The sequence below is a fragment of the Patella vulgata genome, chromosome 2, assembly GCF_932274485.2.
Source record: "Patella vulgata chromosome 2, xgPatVulg1.2, whole genome shotgun sequence".
NCBI classification, from domain to species: Eukaryota; Metazoa; Mollusca; class Gastropoda; family Patellidae; genus Patella; species Patella vulgata.
In genome coordinates, this window is record NC_065880.2 from 49,720,885 (window position 1) to 49,733,441 (window position 12,557).

At 37.2% G+C, this 12,557-nt stretch overlaps 1 protein-coding gene across 1 annotated transcript in view; it reads left to right on the plus strand.

Annotated features, from left to right (window-relative positions):
• Window positions 1–12,557, plus strand: part of LOC126810030 (MLX-interacting protein) — a 48,989-nt gene that overhangs the window by 20,799 nt on the left and 15,633 nt on the right. The gene's annotated exons all lie outside the window — the stretch shown is intronic.

Below are 12,557 nucleotides of genomic sequence, written 5' to 3' on the forward strand. Positions count from 1 at the left end.
TTATATACATTCATATTACATTATTATACGCGTTGCGACCCATTTGTGTCAATTTCTAGGTTCCAAATATGAGCGATTTAGCTCCTTTAAATCAATTGTAGCCAGTCTGTTTGCCCTATTATGTCTCTCTCGGCCTGACGAGGGAACCGATTTCAAGATCTCTCCACCACGACCTAAATAATGAACTAATATGGCAACTGCGTGTCCATTTTTTCTCAGAATTACCTGAGCGGGGGCTGCTCGTGGCCATTGATGGGTACCAAAATCCATGACCAAATTTGTATTACCTGACACTGGGCGTCACAGACCCAGTTATGTTCTAGGTCATCCAGACAGACCTCCCATATGCATGAAGGGAATTGTCCTAATCAATTACAATGATATATCTATCTATATTATATACCCAGTTCAGCTGTATTTGTATGTGTAGACCACTTGTGTAACGACCCTGATGCATAAAGTAGATAAGTGTATGCACAGACTTGATAACGATAGTACTATACAATAATCTGAGGAAAAAGATGCATTTTGCTTTAAACCCCAGTTACTTAGTGAGCTTAAAATGTATCGCGAGCCTAATTTAAACATACATTATGCAAGAGCTAAATCTGTCTATTGCAGGTCTTTCTTTAGGCCTGAAATGTTATCTAAATTATTAATTAGACATTAATTAACCTATCCAGGCCATAATCAACTCTAGATGGCAGCGCTAGCCTGTGATCTTTAGTGGATTGTGAGCCGATTTACTGCATAACTTTCCTTCTCGATTTAACGATTAAATGGATAATCGAGACTATGCTGTTTATTGTACTGACTTTAGTAATGATGATCGAGGCTAGGGGGAAATTTCAGTCGCTTAGTTCTCGGTTCTTAGTGGATCAATTTGAATGAAATGTTCGGCAAATTCCTTTACATTATCTAGTTTTTAACTATTATAGTGAGAACTGCCAACTCGTTACCGAATCTCCCATAATGTATCTTTAAAGGGACAATAACACTCTTGCTGGCTTGACAGCTCCAGAAAATAAAAAATAGCCTTATTCTAAGTACTAGATGTGTTAGTGTCTTACCTGTTGTGTAAATTATCCATTAAATCCTATTTAACTTGTCCAGAGGGTTCAAAAATATTTTTAAATCCAAGTCACATTTGAAAAGCTTTACGTCAGGCTTTTCAAATCATTTATTTGAATTTTTCCAATATTTTAACATTAGGTGTGTCAAGATGAAATTTGTATCATCAATTATTTGGAATATTGTAAAATAGTGCAATTTATTGACCAGAATAAAGAATGGGACATATTATTCAGTTACAACAAGAGTGGTATTGAGCCTTTAATGTTTAGCGAGCGGAGTGCAATTTTTAAAGATTTCATACCGCCGTAGATGCAATTGGGAACGTCTACCCGGTTTCGTCCTGTGGTAGTGGGGATTTCACTGGCGTGATACTCGCCCTAGGGAGAGGTGGTTGTGCTACGTACATATCTTTCAGTACTTGCACACGGAATTACTCCGACCTGTTTCCAAATGATTTGGGTCTATCACACAGCGTGAACGATATGCACACATAATTCCAGCTTTAGCATTTGCACTTAGAATTCTTTAACTTATTTAAATTAAGCCCCTTAAAAACGTTTGTATTATCATGTTCATAGACTGTTTTCCCAACAAATTTGAACAATTTCAAACTTGTATGATGTTCAGATTTTAAACAGCCTGTTTCATCTTCCCAATAAATTTTCACAACATTTAAAGCCATTAACCCATACATGGCCGGATTAAGGTGGAGGCTGACTGGTCTGCAACCAGGGGCCCCAATATTAAAGGGAAAAACAAATTAGTTCTGAAATGAAATGAAATGAAATGAAATGGGGTTTAACGTCCTACTGTTCTGCTCCTAACCTGGGCTAATGAAGACGGGCATACGCTATACAGTGTGCTATGAGGGAAATTTTGCCCGGGCAGCGGCGCTACGGCCTATTCTTATATCGAATTCCAACTGCCAAGGGATCTTTTACGTGCACGCCAATGTGTACACGGGACCTCAGTTTTTCGTCCCATCCGAACGACTAGACAGCTGCCCTTGTCAGGCCCTCCGTCCTGCATCACTGACAAGGGGAAACCACGCCGGAAAATCGAGAGAACTTTCTCGGCCAATGCAGGGATCGAACACCCGACCTCCAGGCTAGCGAGCCAGCGTCTTACCCACTTAGCCACGTACTCCCCCAAATTAGTTCTAATATTGTCATAGGTTACGGTAGAGCTAGTGGACGTAAAATTAGAACAAATCTTGATATGATCACATGAAAATATGGGACTTTAAAACATTTACACGAGATCGTGAAAATAATTCTTTTTTGTATAAAAGCTTTTCTTTTCTTTTTTACTCGTCTACCGTGTTTATCAGATAAGGTAAAACAGATATCATAAGATTATGGTTAGCATTTGATTTTAGTTGAACTTTTAAGCAACACACGTAAATGTGTCTATATTTACTATAGTAACACACATATTAGATCAAAGTACGCTATCGTTTTTAGATTTATAAAAGCACTTTTAAATAATCTGCACTATTTTTAATATCACTATTTTGAATTTCGTCTCCATTTATTTAACTTATAGATCTTTTAAGATTTTTCGTGATGATCATTTTGAGGTGACAGATAGGTTAATGTAAACAAATGTGATTTGTATAAACAATTACATCCTACTTCTACTCTTTGCCGCTGGCAACCTTTGACAAAACTGTCCTGTTTACTTGCAATACATGCATTAAATGTACCCGTGTATCAGACATGTACAGAGAGAGTACTGTTTATTTCTGATACACGAATACTTTTCAACCGTTTTAGATACCTATCAAGCAATAGGTAGCGGACGTTTAGTCCGACCCAGATCGCAATTGATAACGATGGCTCTATGTACATGAAACAACTAGTCAAAATCATAGTAACAAAACAAAATGGGGGGAATTACATGGCAGTTCAAAAACATATACAATGACATTAAATTAACATAACAACAATTTACAAAAATCAATTATTACAGATATCAATTGGCATCTATTTCATAATTTGGTTTGATTTATATTAATATGCAAAATATATAAATTAGAATATTGAATAATTATTTTAATTAATTGTGATGATAGAAGACACAGTTCTCTTGCTGGACACTTCACAGGCATTGAAAATAAGCAGGATGAAAAAAAAACCACCTAGAAAGTCATAAACTTTATTACAAATAAATTTCAACGGAAGAACCATCTGCCGATGCATACTTTCACCAGGAATGACCCACGTTTCGCATTTCCTTTACACTACATTTAATAATATCGCCGTCCTTTACGCCATAGACTAGTTATTTTGACGATGTGGTCTAAACAAACACGTGATTGTTTTACGCTCAGAGTATCATAGCAAGACGCACGTGTAAATACTACTCAGGTCGTCTCTCCACTGCGAAATCATTCTACCATGAAATGTAACGTGAGGCTCAGAAAGAGATAAATAATGAAAGAGCAGAAAGTATTTGTCACTTTTCGGTTGAAACGACTCGATAAAAAATACTATTTTTCACATTTTGCTTCACAATACTCTATAGAAATGTGATGTAAGTAACTTATTAGCACACTTTTTCCGAGGTGTATCGGTGAATATCAGGACAGTTTTGGTCGGGAGCCGCCTCGGCTACGCCTCGGCCTGGCCCCTCGACCAAAACTGTCCTGATATTCACCGATACACCTCGGAAAGTGTGCTAATAACTACTACTTACCGGTACATTAAAGCTCTGACTTGCAGTCTTTGGCCCTATCCCTGGTGTGAGCGTATAGGAGCTGGGGACGATTTTTCAACCTCCTGGGTGTACTCCGGGTACTCTGGCAGCGGCTTAAACGCACACGAAAGACCCCTGCGCTTATGTTGAATTTACTAAAACAAAAAGTTTTCTGCGATATTACCGAAGTGTTGTGAGTCGCGATATTTAAGACTGTAAAAGTCTTGCTATTTTCATTGTATATTCTAGCTTTTGACGTCAATTGTAACTCGCTGGAAACTAAAAACTACTTTTAAATTTAATCAATAACATTTCGTAAATTTTAGTTCAATTGGTTCAGATGTAAAAGTATGAACTGGCTATAATGATGTATTATGTAATATGAAAGTATATTGTAGCAAATGTATTTTCTGATTATTTCAGACTTTTAAAGTATGAAATAGATATTATGTATTTTTTTAATGTTCGTATAATACAAAAAATCGTTAATCTTGACTTGTTCATTAAATTACATACTAGTACGCCATGTTGTTTTGCATTTTATATCGTTTTTTATTCATTACAATAATCTTAGTATTTGCGCAACAATTAAACTTGAAGATGTGCTGATAACCTTTCATTCAGAACATTTAACACCAGAACAACTTACACCGATAGTAAAACACAAAGCTGAATCCTATCTGATTTTTTGAGGACAATTAAAAGGTAGTGATGATATAGCATAATATTGCGTCAGAAATGTCACGTCACAAAAATTACACTTGAATATATAAAAAATGTAGTATTATCAATTGACTATAAGGGCTTAAGCTAGGCCCTAGTTGCCACTTAACCTCTCCATACCGTTTACAACACTTGAAATACCCCAATGATAACGTTTAATACCACCTATATCTCAAGTATTTAATCTCCATTAAGGGGTTTTGTTTCTGAGGCATGTAATTGATCTATAGTCGTGTTTAATTGTTTTGATCTTGAATATCCAGTTATTCCATCGCCTATAATTTTAATATTTATAAATATCTATGCTTTTTAAAAAAAATGGTTATTATTTGTTCTTCAGATATTTCTGAGAAGAAATACCCCTTTTCCTTGGTCGTTAGAGCTATTTTAGTTTATATCATTGCTTCTGAGCATATTGGGTGTATATGGACGGCGACAGTATAAAGCTATGTGCAAAGCAGCATTTCATACCCGAACTTCCGAATAGGAATGAATTTTTTGAAAAAAAAAACAACCCAAGAATAACGAATTTTGGTGGGGGTATGCAACTGAGAAATGACAAGTGTGATGCTCTAGACCAACAAAAGCGAAGGAATATGAATGGGAACTGATCCAAAGACGTTCCTTTCTGTAACAGGACAGAAAAAAGGCATGTCTGAAATAAACCTAAGAATGGAAAACATTATTACAGCTCAGCAGATGTTTTGAAGACGTAAAGGAAATGAAATGGGGGTCAACGTCCTACTATTCTGCACCAACTGGACTGATGAAGACAAGTGTCTTGGATATACAACAAAAACCATGACCATATGTCAATTTGGATGGTCCGATCAACTTGGATGGAAACTTTGTAGAAAATGGAAAAGTCGCCCTATCTGGGTAATCTCCCATAAAATGAGAGAAACTGACAAGAGAGAGAGAGAGAGAGAGAGAGAGAGTTTAACGTCCACTCGACACAAACTAGGTCATTTCGGGACTAACATATGGTTCAACTTTATTTCAATAATTTGCTTGCGCGTAGGGGCCTTTAGCAGTGGGAGGAAACCGGAGGACCCGGAGAAAACCGACGAGGTTGGACAGGCGACCCTACTCCTTGTCACGTACAACCGGGGATTCGAAACCACGTCAATTGACTGAATGACAGACTTTATGATACAGCGCGCACGTGCTAACCATTCAGCCATCCAACCCCCCAAACTGACAAGGATAAAGCACCCAAGATTTGGATAGCTAGTGCTATATTCAATCAATTTCAACCAATAAGACACGTCCAGGCAAACCACACGCATGGAACCCTATGTGTTTCAGACTGATAGTCAGATTGCATCCAAAGCCAAGGACGAACCACAAGAAAACGCACGTTGCAAGGAATCGGGCATACATGTACCTTGCATCGCCTTCATTGAAACATTACACGTTAGGCATTTGACTAAAACCGTGGCCAAGCCGTTTACTGACTAGCGTGCACGTTGAAAAACAAAATCTGGGCGGTTGGAATATAGAGAAAAGTAGGCAGAGACGTCGCTGTCCGGTCCGATCCTTTTACTTTGATGTGGCATATATCTTATTAATGCACCTGTTTGGTTCTTTAATTGTAATGTTGGGTAAATAATCAAATCTCGAACCGCTGTATCCTTGTGATGACATATTTGATATCCAAACAGACCTATGATTTTTTTTTAATTTCAACATGGGATACGAAAGATATTACCCATGTTTTTGTTGGTAAAGCCGTATTTGTAAAGATCGGCTAGGCGGGGGAAATTATTGTACATGTACCGATAACTGATATAAATCATACATAGATAAAGGTCTGTCATACCATATGTATTCAAAGTAATCTTTGTATCAATACATTCCAAGGTAGCTTGTGTGATAAATTCGGGTTTTATCCACCCCCTTGGCAGAAGTCAATGATTTATGTCATCATTATTTTACAGAAGTGAGTTCGCCAATACAAATGTAGGGAACGCATGCTTAGTGTAGTCGTACTGTTATCGAAATGAAATAGGGTTAAACGTCACACTGTTCTGCTCAAGACGGTAGTATATTGCTGTATATCACGAGAAAACTAAGGCGGGTTTCAAAAGTTGCGTCTCGGATTTTCAGTCAGCAACCCAGATTCTAAAATGATGAACCATGAATGAATTTAAATAACCCACGGTTTTATTTTGTCTATGTTTTTTTTTAAAACATAAATGTTTTACTTTTGTCATTTAATATGATTCATAAAAACACCGAATAGGATACAACTGAAATAAAATATTTAATCTGATTATTATTACAATGTAATTTGATTTATGACATAGTAAAGCATAGTGGCATCCGCTCTCAACGTCATTAATGGTTTATTTTTTTTTCTTCTATTTCTCTCAAAACCTTTAAATGATTTAGTGTAAAAATTTTGCTTAGTGACACCCTGGGCTGTCTGAACGATGCTTATTCATATTGTTTCAACAACGTTGTTCGTATCTGCAAGACTATACTGAAAATTTTAAATAACCAGTAACTGTCGCACCAGTAAACTCACTAGTTTAGTCATATGGCTTTTAATATCCAGATTTTGCCTTGTCGCTGTGTTTTTCCTGGCTCCAGTATAATTGTTTGGTAGATCAACAAATTGCTTTAGAAACAGAAATAACTCGGGACTTATACTCAACATTTCAGAAAATGTCCGATCGCGGTGCGAATAGGTTACGAGTCCTTTTTGCCAATACCTTGATTTTATTATGTTGCCTCATATTAATATGCTTCTTTATCTTTGTCTACTATCAGTAAAAAGTTTAACGTTGCCCTTGACGGTGATCCGTGTTAAGTTATCAAGGTTGACATGAAATCTAGAACCTTGCATTGGTTAGTTAACCGAGCAGTACTGCTCAGTGACGCATCAAGGATTTCCGAAAATATACCGGAAAAAATCCGAAAAATACCGAAAAAACTTTTTTGATACTAATTATCGAAAAAAATCCTAAAAAAAACCATAAATACCGAAAAAACAAACATAATTACCGAAAAACATTAGACCACACATAAAAATTGTTAGACTTTGCCACGCATAAAAATTGTGGGGAACTCTAGGTCACTCATGGAAATGGTACACGCTCTAAGTGGGTAATGCGTCACGCTAGACCACGCATAAATGTAGTTGGTCACGGATCGAGCATAAGGCCTGTGGGGCACTGCAGGTGGGTCACGAGTCAGGCCACACCACTTACAAAAATTGTGGGGCACTCTAGGTGGGTCATGGGTTAATGTTTTTTTCGAACGGCAATTTATCCCGTTTACACTATTCAGCAAGGCATTTTCTTTCTGAACTAGTTATAAAACATCCCAATGCAGGTTTTAAGAATTCTTCAGCGGCTTTTGATCTTTTAGTTTTTAGTCAACTGACCGTCGATATGCCACATTTGAAAGTAACAAAGTTTATCAAACAAGTTTCAGTCTCCTTCTGGTAAAAGGCCATGGCCTACATGTAGAAAAAAACATTCTGCAATCACTATGTGCAAACGTTGGTTTCATGCGCACATATTAAAGACCTACTTCCCATCTGGGGAAGGTGGGGATATTTTAAGTGCGTACATTGTGCCTTTATTGATGACTTTACTTACAACTATGATCGATCATTACCTAGGTGAGTAGATTACTACTAGTTTCATTTGAAACTTTAACTCAGATATTAGCTTTAAAATTTAGCTGAGTACATTACTACTCCTATATGGTCGTTTCCGCATTGATAGGGGCCTAGTTGTGGAAATAATATGGACTTTTACAGTTACCCTACTCACCCTGATTTTAATTATGGAAGCGATATTCAGGCGAATTCATCATCTTTCAAAATCAACTTTGACCTTAGTGGATTGGATTATATGCAATCAGACTACATGTATACCTCCAATTATTTATTTTCCAATTTTGCCAGGAAGCGATGATACCAGTGGTGGATTATGACACAATAGATCATCAGTCGTGGATTGGGCCACAGGCAATCAGTGGACGACTGGTCCACATACCATCGGTGGTGGCCTATGAAACAATAGACAATCAGTAATAGACCATCAGTGGCGGACTTAATCCAGCTAAATTTTATGGCTAATATCTGAAACTTTCACATAGTAGTCGTAATGTACTCAGCTAAATTTTATGGCTAATGTCTGAGCTAAAGTTTCAATTACGGTGAATGCAGTCCTGATCCCCTGTACAGTTTTTCTGCATGTAGGACATGTCATTTTAACAGGAGGAGACTGAAAATTATTTGATAAACTTTTAGGCTTCTCAGACTTTCCTCTCCTTTTCTTGGTTACTTTTTCTCTCGTGTTCTCTTATCTAGTGACATTTTGAATTGTCAGATATTCTCTAACAGTCTCACACAACTAATTTTGGTCTTCGAAGGAATTATTAGTGAGCAGAATTTCTCCCGTTCATCTGTTATCACTCTTCACTTCAGTCAGTTATATAGAGGGATAACTGTTGTTTCCCTTTTGCGTTCGTCACTTCCGATTGTTGAAACCTTCATTACGCATCTATCGTAACAATGATCTCTGTATTAAAATTTGGAACGTGTTTAACGAGTTCTATCACATGTGATAATGGCTGACACCAACATTGTCCTTTAAGTCCCAACTCTTTCTTTATTTTGGATTAAGACCACAAACAACTATGCCGTATTACGGACTCTGGGGTACGGTCATAATTTCATTATCAGTCTGAATAGTGCTCTACTCTTTAGTCTTAACTCTTTAACTTTTAAGAAGTCGTTTTCTTCCTCCCGTGAAACTTCGTCTTAAGAGATTGGTGAACAATTTATAATCCGGACAAGCTCCTTAATGATACGACTGGTACGTCATTCCTCCTGTACCACCCATCATTAAGAAAAGCTGAAATGGAATGAAATCGCATTGACATGAAATGTTGTTAGAACCTTGGAGGCTTTAATTAACTGCTTGGACGACTTAATTGATAGTGGACGTATGTTTCGTCACCTGGCAGCTTTATCTTTCGCAAACCGTTTTAGTCCACCTGAAGATGTCTGCATTGCGTATCTCGACAAACATTATGTATGATCATTTAATTCGATGTTAGTACGCAACAACTGACCGACTTTTAGCATCATTATAAATGTTAGTATTACAGTAAGTCGAACAAAAGTACCCATTGCTAATTTATGGCAACGATTGCTTTACACTTAAATCTCTCGTAAACTTGATATTGTAACGAAATCGCCATTATTGCTTTAAAGTAGCTAAGTCTCTAAGTTAGTATCATCCAAAGTCTTCGACATTGAAAACACAAATTATTTGTCAATTTAAATCGACATTGATGTTGTGAACTTACCGGGAAAAGATGGGCTTCTGATATCCAATATTTAAGACAAAAGGTTTACCATTAGTACACGAATCGTGTACTATAATGCGTTTCAGCACCATTTGTAACAAGGGACTCGAAGAATGAGGCTAGACACATTCTTATATATGGAGAATACTATCGGTATAGACTGGAAAAAACAGACTTTAGAGATTGCCATTCGATTGAGACTTCTGACGTATTTCGCAGAACATAACTGATTTAAAACTAGAGTAAAAACGGAAACGATTGGATGCAAATCAGTGTATAGGCCTATATATTCATATTACATTATTATATGCGTTTCAACCCATTTGTGTCAATTTCTAGGTCCCAAATATTAGCGATTTAACTCCTTTAAGTAAAATAGGTGAAGTGCTAAACTACCTTCCATCTAATACGTATATATCTTCTCGTTTCTGTTCTATGTCGAATCTATTTATAACGTAGTGCGCATTTTTGAACAACTCAATTATACGGAATTGCCATGAACCCACACAAAATTATCAGTATTGATCGAATTGCACAATCTCGTTTTAGGGTTGATTTCGGCACCAAATTAGAAAGGAATAAACCGGGGCCACAGAGCCAGTTCTAGGACCGAGCTTATGATTAATCTAGCAATATAACCTCGTTTCCATATCTACTTCCAAATTCACATAATTTAATTTTCGTTGTTACTTTTGAAACATCCTGTCTACCTTATTAGACAAAACAACAACAATATATTACCTTAAAGTTGTTAAAACAGTCAGCGCCTTAAGTAAAGCTAGCGTCCTTTAAATGACGATTTTGAAAATATCCCGCATAACGTGATACGCCGTGCGCATGTCCGATGTCGAACTTTACCACAGAGTGTCCAAATTGATTTTCCGGTATGAACACCCACTTAACCCCATGCATTCCTAACTGGTCTTCTAGACGTTCGATGTGTTCTAAGTGTGAATGATTCCAAAGACCATTTGAACGGATTTTAAGGATTTGCATATATGTAAACATTAGGACCTTGATCTATCAACATTGGCCAAAATGGCATTTATTCTTATGTTGTGATTCATTCGTACCTGTTACTTCCACTTTTGATTTGGAATACTCGATTAATGTTTTTCAATTTAGATGTTAATTTAAAATGGAATAGTTGTGCAAAATAAAGTATTGCATGAAGTTTTCATAGCAGAGTTTTTCAGAATTATGCCTGCTTTACTCTGCTGCGAAAGTCCACAGTTTCATAATATTTTAAAAACCAGCGTTCCAGTTTATTACCTTGAAGGAACCGAGGGAGTAGATTTCAAATTGTCTTTGAACCATAAATGTTTCGAAAGGTATCGAAAATAGTGAAACCGCCTGCTCTTCATCGTCAATGGTCCGTTTTCGTGTACGTCAATGAATACACATGCGACCTTGGGTTTTCGCCACACCCGACTGATTAGGCGCATATCTTTGTCACGTCCTCCGCCCTACACCACTGACCATATGAAACTAGGCAGAAAAAAACCCGAGGAGCTTTCTCGGCTAACACTGTGTTTGAACAAGTGGCCGTCTGGCAAGTTAACCTGTGACATACACAAAACCACCGTGTCTGATGTATCCTTTTTTTTTTTAAACTGCCTTTATACTTTTTTTTCATACTTTCCTTTCAAATCTGATTATAATGTTTAAGATTACTTGACAACATCTTCATACATGGTTACCCATTTTATTTTTTTGATCAGATATAAAATGACAGTATAAAGGAAGTTACAAATTACTACAGCTTTTCTACGCTACGGTTACATTTACCACTTTATTGTATCCATCATGCAAGAATACTGAGCTTTCACTGCCCTTGATACCTATATTTTATCAACGTATCACTATAAGAACATAACCAATTGTACGACTATCATTGAGCTTAAAGTTTAAGGATATTCTTACGCCTGTGCCATTTGTTTACAACTATTCGACCATTCTGGCAACCTATTTAAGACATCATCCTTGCATGTAATGATGCTGCTTATAGCGTCATGTGCTCACAAATCGCTTAAAATGGTTCGGTTTCCGTTTACTGTACTGGTGGGACTGTTACTACATAGAGCAGGCGTGTTTAGGGGCCAACAGCTATTGTACTATTTTGGAATGTACCGGTTATATCACAGGTGATGCCACGGTGGCTCGCTAACCTGGATCGAGGTTCCGTGTTTGATCTCTGCGGTGGCCGAGAAAGTTCATAGAAATTTCCCTCCGTGGTTCCTCCTTGTCAGTGGCACAGGACCGATGGGACGAAAAACCGAAGTCCGGGCAAAATGTCCCTCATACACGTTAAACCCCATTTCATTTCATTTTATTTCATTTCTATATCACAGGTAGAATTGGGATTTAGGAATTACATTCCTATTGATTTGGATGTATGAAGGGTTTTTGTATGTTAAGAAGTTACAGCAAACAGTTCACGAAAACAGGAAATTTGTGATGATCTGTCAAGGAGCAGTTACTTAGATTACGATGCTGTCTGAGAGGGTCTCGTGTTGGGTGGCCGAATGGTTAACGCGTGCGCGTTGGATCATAAGGTCTGTGTGGTTTCGATTTCTCCGCTTGTACTTGGGTTTTCTCCGGTTCCTCCCCCTGCTAAAGACCCTACGCGCAAGCGAATTATTGAAATAAAATTGAAATGATCTAGTTTGTGTCAAGTGGACGTTAAACCCATACATAATATATTGCAAACGGTATTGTTTTATAAGTTTAAT